This window comes from Aethalodelphis obliquidens, unplaced genomic scaffold, assembly GCF_003676395.1.
Source record: "Aethalodelphis obliquidens isolate GAN/ISIS:26980383/991018 unplaced genomic scaffold, ASM367639v1 scaffold9, whole genome shotgun sequence".
Classification (NCBI taxonomy): domain Eukaryota; kingdom Metazoa; phylum Chordata; class Mammalia; order Artiodactyla; family Delphinidae; genus Aethalodelphis; species Aethalodelphis obliquidens.
Window position 1 is genome coordinate 45,298,679 of NW_020837953.1, and position 12,541 is coordinate 45,311,219.

Genomic DNA, 12,541 nt, shown 5'->3' on the forward strand with positions numbered 1-12,541 from the left:
TATTTGCTGTACGCGGGCCTCTCACTGTTGTGGCCTCTCCCGTTGCGGAGCACAGGCTCCGGATGCGCAGGCTCAGCGGCCATGGCTCACAGGCCCAGCCGCTCCGCGGCATGTGGGATCCTCCCGGACCGGGGCAGGAACCCACGTCCCCTGCATTGGCAGGCGGACTCTCAACCACTGCGCCACCAGGGGAGCCCCGGGGGTATATTTTGAAATTGCTTTTTGTTTTGAGTACCTTCACTGGGGGTAAGTCTTTGTCTTTGGAGGGGAGATTTAATTTCTACAAATACCCTAAAGTCATTCAGTGCTAAATCCAATTAATAAAATAAATAATGAAGGTGAATAACAGTTTACAGTGAAGAGGTAGAACTATTAGTTAAGGAATAAGATTTTCCTACATGTGTGGAAACTATGTAAGTGTAATCTCAAAAGAATTTCAAAATTGAGCGGTAACCACAGACCTCATTTGGTTGTGTAAGTTGTGGTAGGTACGTTAACTCACTCAGTGTGAACCAGCTGGCTGGGGGGAGAGCGAGCACAGTACAGGGCCACAGGGTCCTAACCATGCTGTAGCTCACCCTCCGCTGTAGCTCTACTGCTCGCTACTACTAGGTGTTTGTCCTCAGACTAGACATTTAATGTTTCTGAGCCTCGGTTTCCTCATTTATAAAATGGGAAACCACAGTCCCATATCATAGGATCGTGTGCATATTAAATGAGGAAGTGAATAAAAAATGTGACACATTTGTCTACTAATTATGAATATTAATAATTATGAATATTAATAATTCTTACTATTGCTTGTGGGTTGTCTTATGGCATTAACTTACAGCCATGGTAAAGAAACAAAGGTTCTCAGGGACTTCTCTGGTGGTCCAGTGGCTAAGGCTCCATGCTCCCAATGCAGGGTGCCCAGGTTTGATCCTGGTCAGGGAACTAGATCCCACGTGCTGCAACTAAGAGTTCACATGCTGCAACTAAAGATCCCGCATGCCGCGACTAAGACCCAGCACAGCCATAATAACTAAATAAATAAACAAATAAATAAGAAAGCAAGGTTCTCAAGATTCCTTAGAGACCAGTAATCACAGTGATATAGTAGGAGCTCAATAAATGGTTACTATTATTCTTACTGAAGTATTATTAGACATAATTTTGCTGTAATGGGATGGATCTTAGTTCATCTTTGCTATCTTTAAAACTTTTATTTCTGTGGTTTGATGTAACATTCTCGTGAAACAGAACTTGAATTTGGTTTCTTGAAGGCATTTTATCACTGAAAAAGTATCCTGTATCATGTAACTCACTGTGTCCCATGCAGCCAAGTGACAGTGTTCCTATTTGGGATCACCATTCTGTCCCTCCAGTTCTATGTTCTGCTGAAGTAAGTTCTTTATCCAGCCAACCCCCTCCCCTGGCAGCTCAGCATGCACGTCTTACCTGTGGAGATGGCTCGGGTGCCCTCTGCCATTCCTGTTATGTGTTTAATTGCAGCCTGCCCCATTGTTTTGCCCCTATTATCAATGGTAGTCACCTGTTTCACCTCTTTGAAGAGTCAAAAATCTCAGTACAGCCAGGAGAGCTGGGATTTGGGCAGATTGAGTTTAACTTTTAGTCAACAGTTATTTCTTCTAGTATAAGAAGTCGTCAAATGGGAAACAACGAGAGCACCGACGTTTCAATTTATAAATTCCCTAGAGAGCAGTCCCAACAGCCTAGCATTAGCTAACTTCTGCAAGGCTGAGGGTGACACAGGCACACTCAACCAGATTATGACTTGACCTGTTATTTCAGATTCTATGCTGGAAAGTAGTTTTGGCTGAAAAAGGCAGTTAATACCTTTTTCGGGCAAACGAGGCAAATGCAATTTGATACATTCAAAATCAACTGCAGTTCTAAAAATCCTAAAAAAAAAATCTGAAAACTTAAGTGATGGGGAAGGAATGGAAACCGTGACACTCCTTGTAATTAGCCTAACTCAAACTTGCCAGCTTCTACTATAAGAGGTTTGTGTGTGGTAGGGCATATCTCCTTACTCCAGAATTTCCACAAAATGCTTTTTCACCAAAATATCAAATTAACATGAATTAGAAAAATGGTAAACATTATTTGTCCACCAATTAAGATATTAGTAACTCTTAATAATATTTTTATTAATGCTAGCATTAATTAATTTGCAGTCACAGTAAAGGAACCAAGGTTCTTAAGAGGAGTGAGTTGCCTGGAGCCAAATGAACCTAGTGCCACAATTAGAATTCAAGGGTCAGGGCCTTCTGGTGTTACACTAACAGCGTGGATTTCTCTAATAAGTAATCAATTTATGTATGACCCAGGGTATTGATTTTTAGGCCCAGATCTTCTCGATACTGCAGTCAACCTCTCCTCACCAACCTGGTTGGTAATATCATCTTTACTTTCTTCACAATTGGTAAGTGTGCAGTCATTCTGTCAGGCACTTTTAAGTGTCTACTATTTGCCAGACACTACTAGAATAAAAACGGGTAGAATAGGACTTCTTGCTCTTCAAGAGCTCAAAGACCGAAACCTAAGAAGAAATTCACATTTAGAATTCAGGTGAAGGGAATTCTTCTTTTTGGTTTTGGTTTTTGGCCATGCTGCATGGCAGGCGGGATCTTAGTACCCCAACCAGGGATCGAACCCGTGCCCCACTGCAGTGGAAGGACAGAATCTTAACCACTGGACCGCCAGAGAAGTCCCTGAAGTGAATTCTTAAAAAGTTCCTTAGTATCTCTTTTAGTCATCCTACAACTTGAATATGAACCCAAATTAAATTAAATACTAATGTTTTGTTTTGATGTTATAAAATTCTTTACAGTTATAAAAATATCAGATTTATCCACTCATTCAATAAATAGTTACTAAGGAGACGATATAGGTAGAAAAACAGGGACCTCAACTAATTGAAGTCAAAAAATGATACAGAAGAGTTGGACTCTGAAATGTGCTGAAGTTTTAGGAATACCTTAAACTAGTATATTTTACTTGTATTTTCCTTTGTATGTACTTTTAAGAGTGATGTGAACTTTAAATTAAGACTATGTCTAAATTTTTATAAAATGAAAAAAGTTATTGGATGCCTTAACATGGTTCTAGAAAGAGTCTCCAGAGAATTCCCTGGTGGGAGGCCAGCTCAAACAGTAATCCCACAACAGCAGGAGCTACTTCTTCTCTCTGACCTTCCTTGCCCTCATTTCTAAAATGGAGATAAAAATACCTGCTTCACAGTTTTGCTGTAAGGTTTAAATGAAATAATGGGGGAATTAAAAAAAAAAACTGTCACAGTTATTATCACTAGCATTGCCGATAGTAAGCACATGACCTCGATCAAAGGAAAACCTTAGCCTGGCTAGGTTTTGAGCACTTTTGTTCCACAATAGATACATGAGGAAACACCTTCTATTTAGGGTCTGCATTCAAGAGTATACTTCTGAATGAAATAATGCCATTTTGCAGCAACTATATGATATCACTTATATGTGGAATCTAAAATATGATACAAATGAGTCTATCTACAAAACAGAAACAGGCTCACAGACATACAGAACAGACTGTGGTTGCCAAGGAGAAGGGGGAGTGGGGGAGGGAAGGACTGGCAGTTTGGGGTTAGCAGATGCAAACTATTATATATAGGATGGATCAACAACAAGGAACTATAATCAATATCCTGTGATAAACCATAATGGAAATGAACTTGAAACAAATATAGGTATAACTGACTCACTTTGCTATACAGTAGAAATTAACAAGACATTGTAAATCAACTATACTTCAATAAAAAAAAAAGAGAAATGTATTTCTGAGATAATTCAACCCAGTAAACTGAGGCTGTTCTGCTGTCCTTTTAGGTTTTACCGTGCTGCTTACTCAGATGGAACCGGTCCCACAGGCACTAAAGAGGATGTTTTCTGTATTTGGTGTGGGGTCCTTCAGTGAAGGAGTCTGCACCATAGTGTTAACATTTTTGGCAACCGACTGTGTACGTTTTTAAATACTGAATTTCCAAAGGCTCATCTTAACCTGAAAGCTTGGCTGTATACAGTGCACCATTAGTCCTCAACATTTATTTTCTACTTACACTAAGAATAGAGATGGAGAGATAGAACTCCTCAGTAGACACATCACAGTTAAAACATTTCAACGGGGAAAGTTTAAAAATTCCATGAGAGATTTCTCTTTTTGTAGAGTGAAGTCTGCTTTACTAGAATTAAAAAAAAAAAGTTAAGACATTAATCAACAGTGGTAGGAACTGCTGGACGGGGTTGGCACATTAAGCAGCGAGCTTTCCATCTCCCGCTAAGTTGGTGCCTTTGTTTAAACCCTTTCAGCAAAAACATTTAAAATATGTATTGCAATTAAAAGACAAGTATTCCTAACAGTTCTTTCTTCCTCCCAAATATAGGAAAAAAGGACTCCTGAACTTTACTACTTGTCTGTGATGCTTTCAGTAAGCAGCGTGGTTTCTACAGGTAAGCAAAAACTTCCCAAGTAACCCATACCTATTTAAAGGCTTAACCAGTCCTTCAAGGGAAGTAAATGCTCAGGTAGGATTCTTACATTGCAAGGGGAACGTATAGCTCCTCTTAAGGCAGGAGCTCCAAGAAGCTGCAGAGTTTTAAAAGCAAAGAAAAAGCAGAGAGGGTTAGAATGGGGTATAAAAAGCCATCCTTCTCACATTATTTCCACTCCATTTAATTAGATCCCATTCTTTATCCTACAGTGTTTTGCTCAAGCCTGGGGCTGACTTGGCTGGCCAGTGTAACCTGTCAAAGGCCAGATGCTAAATCAACAGTCTGAAGCTGACATCTGAGCCTTGCTGGTCCCCTGCCTTAGATATATGTCTTGGCAGGTTGAGCCTTTTCCAGCAGCCTTGTCATCTGACTACTGCCAGCAAACATGTGACCATCTCCACCCTGCCACTCCTAGACGAAGTGGGGTCAGCTGAACATCAGACCCACGACAACAAGAAGCACAGCAAAACCAGTCACTGGGAAGAAATTTGTCAGGTGACAAGATTAATGAGCACTGACAATGGATAAAAAGGAATCGTTCAACCAAAATCACTGGGTCGATATCACAAGCAAATTCAGCCCCAGTAAGGATCTCCTATTAGATACTTTGAAGATCATTAGTACTTTGACTTTCTGAACCTCCTTTTCTGTTTCAGTGAAGTTAGTAGCATCAGCTGGATGGCCACTATAAAAGTACTGAGAAGGAAAAAGAAAAATATAGATCTTAGTAATGAACAAAGGTCTAGTTTCAAAAGAATACAGTGATCCAGAGTGTATATTTGAACAAGGTCAATCTATCACTTCTTTAAAAGTGCAGCGGGAGATTTTAGAGTAAAACTCATCACGATCTCCCCTACCTGGGCTACACCAATCTCTTGCATCATGACAGTCAACTGCTGTCTAGAGAAAAGAGCCAACTGACCTGCATGATGTTGTCTTTTGACTTGTTCTGTGTGTATGCACAGATTCTGAGGGATTTTAAGTAGTAGCTAGATACTCACAGATGCTCTCAAAGTCTTTAGTAAGTGGAGATAATGCCATTTCTCGAGGGGAAGAACAGTATCTCTTGGCAGAAGGAACAAGTTTAATACAAACATCTCGCAACACATCTATGACAGACACAGATCTTCACAAATGGGAATGATTGTTTTCCATCTGTTTCTCTGTTCAGGTGATACTTGCTGCAGGGGAAGTTACCCACCAACACACTATCCATCCACCACACTGACATTTTCTGAGCACCTTTCACATTCCAGACATAGCGCTAAAACTTAGGAGTTAGAAACGCGAGTAACTCATAGGTTAACAGTGAAATCCCCTGAAATAATTCTTTTACTATGGGTAACAGAAACTATTTAAAAGTAACACAGCCTTTTACATTCTCTAGACCTCATTAACCAAATATCAACATGTCAGATGAATGTCAACTTATCTCAAGATAGGATTTTTATCAGAAGTTTCTTTTTTTCTGAACTATCTTGCCCCGCACCCCCAAACCTGATCTACTTGAAGATCTCAGCTGATGACAAACCCATCCTTCCAGTTGCTATAGTCAAGTACCTCAAATCATCCTAAACGCATTGTTTTTCTTTTCCCATACCCCATCAGGAAGTCCTAATGGCTTCACCTTCAAAATACATACAGAGTCCAACAATTTTTCTCTAGTTGGAAATTTTAAACTGACTTTTTCTAAATGCAAGAGGCTGCTTCTTAAGACCAAGGCTTCTTGGTACTTCTTTTTTTAAAAACTAATTTATTCATTTGGTTGCTCCGGGTCTTAGTAGCAGCAGGCGGGCTTGCAGGCTCCTTAGTTGCAGCACATGTGCTCCTTAGTTGTGGCTCCAGGGCTCCTTAGTTGCGGCACACGGGTCCCTTAGTTGTGGCATGTGAACTCTTAGTTGCAGTATGCATGTGGGACCTAGTTCCCTGACCAGGGATCGAACCCGGGCCCCCAGCATTGGGAGCGTGGAGTCTAACCCACTGCGTCACCAGGGAAGTCCCTGCTTGGTACTTCTGTGTCTTGAAATTATGCAACATTCTTAACGTAACTCCAGAAAACGGAATTCTGTTTCTTAATTGATAAGCATAACTTGAAGCAAAATTTAACCAGCACCTTAACCCATAACCTATAAAACTGAATTTTCATGCACATTTATGCTGTTATCATTTCCTCCAAAACCAAGTCACCAGAGTTAATTTCATTAAGAAACGTTTATTTTATGCTACCAATATCGTATGAAATACAAGGCATGCTCTTTCTCCACACAGGTGAAAAGTATAAAATTCTAAAACTGCTATTTTTTAGCCCCTCATAACTTAGACAGCCATGATCAGCAATCGTCCCTCACAGACTGACAACACTTTCTGCTATAACCCATGTTTGCTCCGAGTGGAAAACTTTTGCTGAGCAACTTCATGGGGGATGCTTTGTTTTAGCGGTTCTCAATCTGCGACCTGGGCTTCAGAGGTACAAAGTCTCTGAAGTTGTAAGCAAAATGTTGGGCATGTGCACCTATGAGCAACTTTCTGGGAGAATGTAAAAGGAAGTCTGAGAAAATAAAAACATTAAGCATTACACTCATTAAATTTACTATAAGAAAAAAAATACTTGATGTTTGACATCCACTACTCTCCATTTAAAATTTAAAAAACAGGGCTTCCCTGGTGGTGCAGTGGTTGAGAGTCCGCCTGCCGATGCAGGGGACACGGGTTCGTGCCCCGGTCCGGGAAGATCCCACATGCCGCGGAGAGGCTGGCCCGTGAGCCACGGCCACTGAGCCTGCGTGTCTGGAGCCTGGGCCCCGAAAGGGAAAAGCAAAAAAAGGGAGAGGCCCCCACACCCAAAAAAAAAAAAAAAAAAAAAAAATTAAAGTTAGTCTTCACACTACTTTTTCCACAGCTGCTAAACCCTAGAAGTGAAAACTTTCTAATTACTAATTGAATTGAATTGAATATTGAATTTCTAAATGCTCATCTAATCTGAGAGCTTGGGTATATTCAATATACCATTAGTCTTCAATATATACTTTCTACTTAGATTAAAATTAAAGATATGTAAAAATGGAATTCCTAATTAGACATATGTCATAGTTAAACATTTCACTGGAGAAAGGTCAAAAAATTCCACAAAGAATTCTCTTCCTTTTTCTACTTTACTATAATTTTTTCTAAGTTAATATGGAACTGTTGGAAGATTGTTTTAGGGTGTCCCCATGCTCAGAGTTCGGATTTTATCCTGTAGGGAATGGGGATGTTTTAGAGGGCTTAAATAGGGAGTAATATATCAGTGCACTTTAGAAATAATTCTCAGGACTTCCCTGGTGGCACAGTGGTTAAGAATCCGCCTGCCAAGGCAGGGGACGTGGGGTTGAGCCCTGGTCCGGGAAGATCCCACATGCTGCAAGCAATGAAGCCCATGCGCCACAACTACCGAGCCTGCGCTCTAGGGCCCGTGAGCCACAACTACTGAGCCCATGTGCCACAACTACTGAAGCCCACGTGCCTAGAGCCCATGCTCCGCAACAAAAGAAGCCACGGCTCACTGCAACTAGAGAAAGCCCACACGCAGCAACAAAGACCCAACAGTCAAAAATAAAAATAAATAAATAACTTTATTTTTAAAAAATGCATTCGTATAATGGCATATTAAATAATGGGGCTATGAGTAAAACAAAGTAAGGCAAGAGGATAAGGAGTGTTGGAATTCTAAATAGGGTGGTCAGGAAAGGCCTCACCATGTGACATTTGAGCAAAGAATTAAAGGAGACAAGGGAGTGAGCCATGCAGACACCTAAAGGAAAAATGTTCTAAGCAAAGGAAACAATGCAAAAGCCCTGAGGCAGAAGCAGGCCTGCCCAGTTCCAGGATCTCCAGCGAGATCAGAAGGGCTGAGCAGGAGTTAACAGAGGGAAGGAGTTTTGGTAGATGTCATCAGCGGTAAAAGGGAGCCACTGCAGGGTTTCTGAGCAGAGGAGTGACATGACCAAACATATTTTCAAAGGATCTCTCTGGCTGCTAAAGCCGACAACAGAATGTAGGGGGAACAGGGTGGAAGAAAGGAGACCAGATGGGAAGGTACTGCTGTAACCCGGGTGAGAGATGATGCTGACATGGACCAGGGTGGTAGCAGTGGAAGTGGTGAGAAGTCATTCGATTCTAGATATATTATAAAGGTAGAGCCAATGTGATTTGCTGATGGATGGAATGTGTGCTGCGAGAGAAAGAGGAGTCAAGAATGACTCCAAAAATTTTTGGCTTAAGCAACTAAAAAACTAGAGTTACCTTTAACTGAGAAGAGAAAGGTGGTCATGGAATAGGTTTAGGGGAGAAGATCAGTAGTTCAGCTTATAAAGAAGTTAAGTTTGGGATGTCTATTAAATATGCAAACAGTGGTGTTAAGTAGGTAACGCAGAACAGAGCCCAGGTCAGGGGAGAGGACAAGAGATTTACTAGATTTGCGGTCATCTGCATATAGATGGTATTTAAAGTCGTAAGACTGGATGACATTACCAAGAGACTGAGACAGAATGCAACAGCAGTGTGGGCATCACCGGGGAACTGGTTAGAAATACACAACCACAGGCCCTACCCTAGGTCTACTGAATCAAAATTTGCATCTTAACAAGATCCCCAGGTGATGTGTATACATCTTAAAGTTTGTAAAGCTCCACTGGTCCAGGTGAGAGATAATGAAGGGTAATAACAGTAGGGATGGTGTCAAGGGTTTACAAGTAGATGAGCTGAGTGAATGGAGGAGGGAAGGAGGTGAAGGGAGATTTCTGACTTAAGAGACCACTTAGATGGTGTGCCGAGAGTCAACAGAGAGTATTAGGGGAAGCACAGGTTGGGAGGTATGAAGGGAAAGCATAAAGAGACACACTACGGTTTTAAAGGTGCTGCTGAACTTGAGGTATACACAGGACATCCGAGTAGGGAGATCTAGTAGGTAGACAGAAAAAGAGAGAGACTAGAACCTGGCAGTAAAACCCAAAGACACTAAAGACTACCTTCAAGGAGATATCACGGTTAAAAGAAGGCTGTTTATTTTATTTGATTTTTTTTTTGAAGAACAGAATTAGAATGTTGGTTGGTTGAGGGAAAAGCACAATTAGGAAGCCACACAGCCTGCAAGAAAGCTAATAATTCATGGAGAAAAGTCCCTAAGGAGGCCACAAAGAAAGGATTTTTTTTTTAAGAAAGGATTTTAGGTACAAATTAAGAGCATAGCTTAAAAATAATGAGGAGAAATGAAAACATACATCTACACAAAGAATTGTATGGTTTGGCTTTATACGTAATAGCCAAAAGCTGGAAACAACTCAAATGTTAATCAAGAAATGAATGAATGAATGAAGTTTATTATTAGCTCAAATAATGGAATACTACTGAGCAATAAAAAGGAAGAAACTACTGATACAAATAACATGGATGAATCTGAAGAGACATTATTTTGAGTGAAAGAAGCCAGATACAAAAAAGAACACGCTATATGATTCCAGTTATATGAAATTCTAGAAAAGAATTTATAATGACAGAAGACAGATCAGTGGTTGCCTGGGGCGGGGGAAACTGACAACAGAAGGGCAGAAAGCTTCAGGGTTCCTGCTATGGAATCCTTATTTTTTCTCCTGTGCTCTTCACTGAATGGCAATACATTCACCCATTCTCTTTGGATGGGCTTGTTTCTCAAAAATAAATATCCAGTTATACTAATGTAACTATAATGATGGTGACAACTATAACAGTAACATTCGTTGAGTTCTTCCTGTGTGCCAAGCAATATACTAAGCACTCACGTGATCCTTACAACACTCCAATGAAGTAGGTACTATTATTCTTTTTCCCTAGCATATGAGGAAACTTAAGCTGAAAGAGGTTGATTAACTTGTTCAAGATCTCACAGCCTGTGTAACAACCTTGACTCTAAAAGTTCATGCTCTTAACCGTTACACAAGATTTACAATGGTACGTTATCTACTCGTAGACATTAGAAAGAGGTCCACGCATTCAGAGTGCCTTTGGCTCATGGTACTTCTTTTTTTTTTTAGATGTTGGGGGTAGGAGTTTATTAATTAATTTATTTATTTTTGCTGTGTTGCGTCTTCGTTTCTGTGTGAGGGCTTTCTCTAGTTGTGGCAAGCGGGGGCCACTCTTCATCGCGGTGCGCGGGCCTCTCACTATCGCGGCCTCTCTCGTTGCGGAGCACGGGCTCCAGACGCGCAGGCTCAGTAGTTGTGGCTCACGGGCCTAGTTGCTCCGCGGCACGTGGGATCCTCCCAGACCAGGGCTCGAACCTGTGTCCCCTGCATTAGCAGGCAGACTCTCAACCACTGTGCCACCAGGGAAGCCCCATGGTACTTCTTATTAGCCACTCAAGTTTCATCTGCCCCTGCATATTCCCTACCTAGTTGGAGCAGCTAGTGCTCTCTGGACTCCCATCCCAAGTCCAAGTTGAGGTGTCCTAAACCTTCCCAGCTGCCAAGTAGTATTTATCTGGTTTTCCAGTTATGACTCCCAGTTCTGAGGTTTTCTTCCCCAATGCTCTCTCCTGTGACTACCTACCTAACATTCATTCACCTTTTCCCAACATCTTCTCTTCCCTATTTCCCCTCCAGGTTTGTATTCTATTTTTGTTTGAGAACTGGAACCCAAACCAATTTCTCTTGTCTATGCACTAGGAATACTTTTTCATTGTCCATTAGCTCTAAAGAGAACTCAAAGGTATGTAAGAATACTCTCAGCATAGAACCGCTGAATCAGATTGTCACCGAGAAACAGCACGCAAATACAACGCACGTATGGTGAGGCCTTTCCTCCACCACTTCTAAGACTGTACACACTAAAACCAACATAAATGCCTAAATAGAACACCTTATTATCATCATCAAAATTAGGGGATGAACACAGTGAGAAAATGTTTATTCAGCAAGTTCTTCCAATGATGAAAGAAGTATATTTTCCAGTTTTGTTTTGTGTGGCACTGGCCCTAACTATTTGTCATTGAGAGTTCGATATTCCACAAAAACGTTGACGCTTCCACACATATTCACATGTCAAAAATTAGAGTTAATTATATTAACATGACAGCCACTTACTTTTACAAAGCAAATTCTGTGAATCTGAAGCGTTTTGCGAGGTAGGCTATTGGAACCATTCCAACTGGTGTGTCAACAGTCTTCTCTAAGTTGGACTTATTAGAGTGGTTTCACATGCAAATTGTAACTCTGAGAAACAATTTACGGTGATAAATTAAGACATTCTATGATTGGACAAACAATTCATTCTGGTGGAGTTCTACGGTAATCTTGGAAGTTTGTCCTGGGTGGCTGAAATATAATTAACTTTAAAGACAACACCTGAGAAACAATTTCGCCGTAAACCCTGATGTCGTCTTGTGGACTAATGACTTCAAGGAGATGGGCTGGGAACATGTGAAAATGTTTTAATTTTCTGAGTAACTTCTAGACTGTTGCCAACAGCTAGCAGTCTCTCCTCAAGAGGAGTGAGTGTCCCGCTTCCAGGAACATGGATCTAGTCTTTTATAGATTTGGAAATTACGGATTTCAGAAAAAAGAAAAGTGCCCCGCCAAGCCCAAGAAGCCTCTAGAAAAGGATTTTTTTTCCCCAGGGTGCACTCACTTGTTCCAGAGGCAAATTTACCGAGGTTTTCGGTTCCACAGAGAGAAACAGAAACAATGAAGGGGCAAGACTCCCTGTTCCAAACTTGAATGTGACCTAGCTTCAGGGACAGTTGTACCTTACCCTCAAAGACCCTAAGCAGTCCTGAGCTGACTCCACCACAGACGGGTTTTTCAAGAGCTCTGGGAGGTGACTTACCTCCTCCTCAGGGCGGACCAGCCCGAGCTCTCCGAGAGACGCTCCGCAGCCCGGACGCTAATGAGGGTAACACCCGCGGCCGCGCCCTCATTGGCTCCAGGAGGCCGGAAGTGCGTGCGTCTGACGGAAGTGCTCCTCTTCTACGCGTCCGCCGAGCGGGGCCCCTCAGGTAGGCG

General features: G+C 41.5%; 1 protein-coding gene across 6 annotated transcripts in view; it reads right to left on the reverse strand.

The window, feature by feature from the left end:
• Positions 1-12,518, reverse strand: part of NMNAT1 (nicotinamide nucleotide adenylyltransferase 1) — a 24,109-nt gene extending 11,591 nt beyond the window's left edge. Inside the window, exons 1-2 of one of the 6 annotated variants that reach the window (XM_027110253.1) lie at positions 12,366-12,518; positions 4,097-4,219 (exon numbers count right to left, since the gene is read on the reverse strand). The gene's annotated coding sequence lies outside the window, so the exon portion shown is untranslated. Of the gene's footprint in view, positions 1-4,096; positions 4,220-4,517; positions 4,748-11,623; positions 12,331-12,365 lie in introns of those variants that run through there. The other 5 variants (XM_027110251.1, XM_027110254.1, XM_027110252.1 and 2 more) reach the window with 5 other exon arrangements.
• Positions 12,519-12,541: the final 23 nt, after the last annotated feature.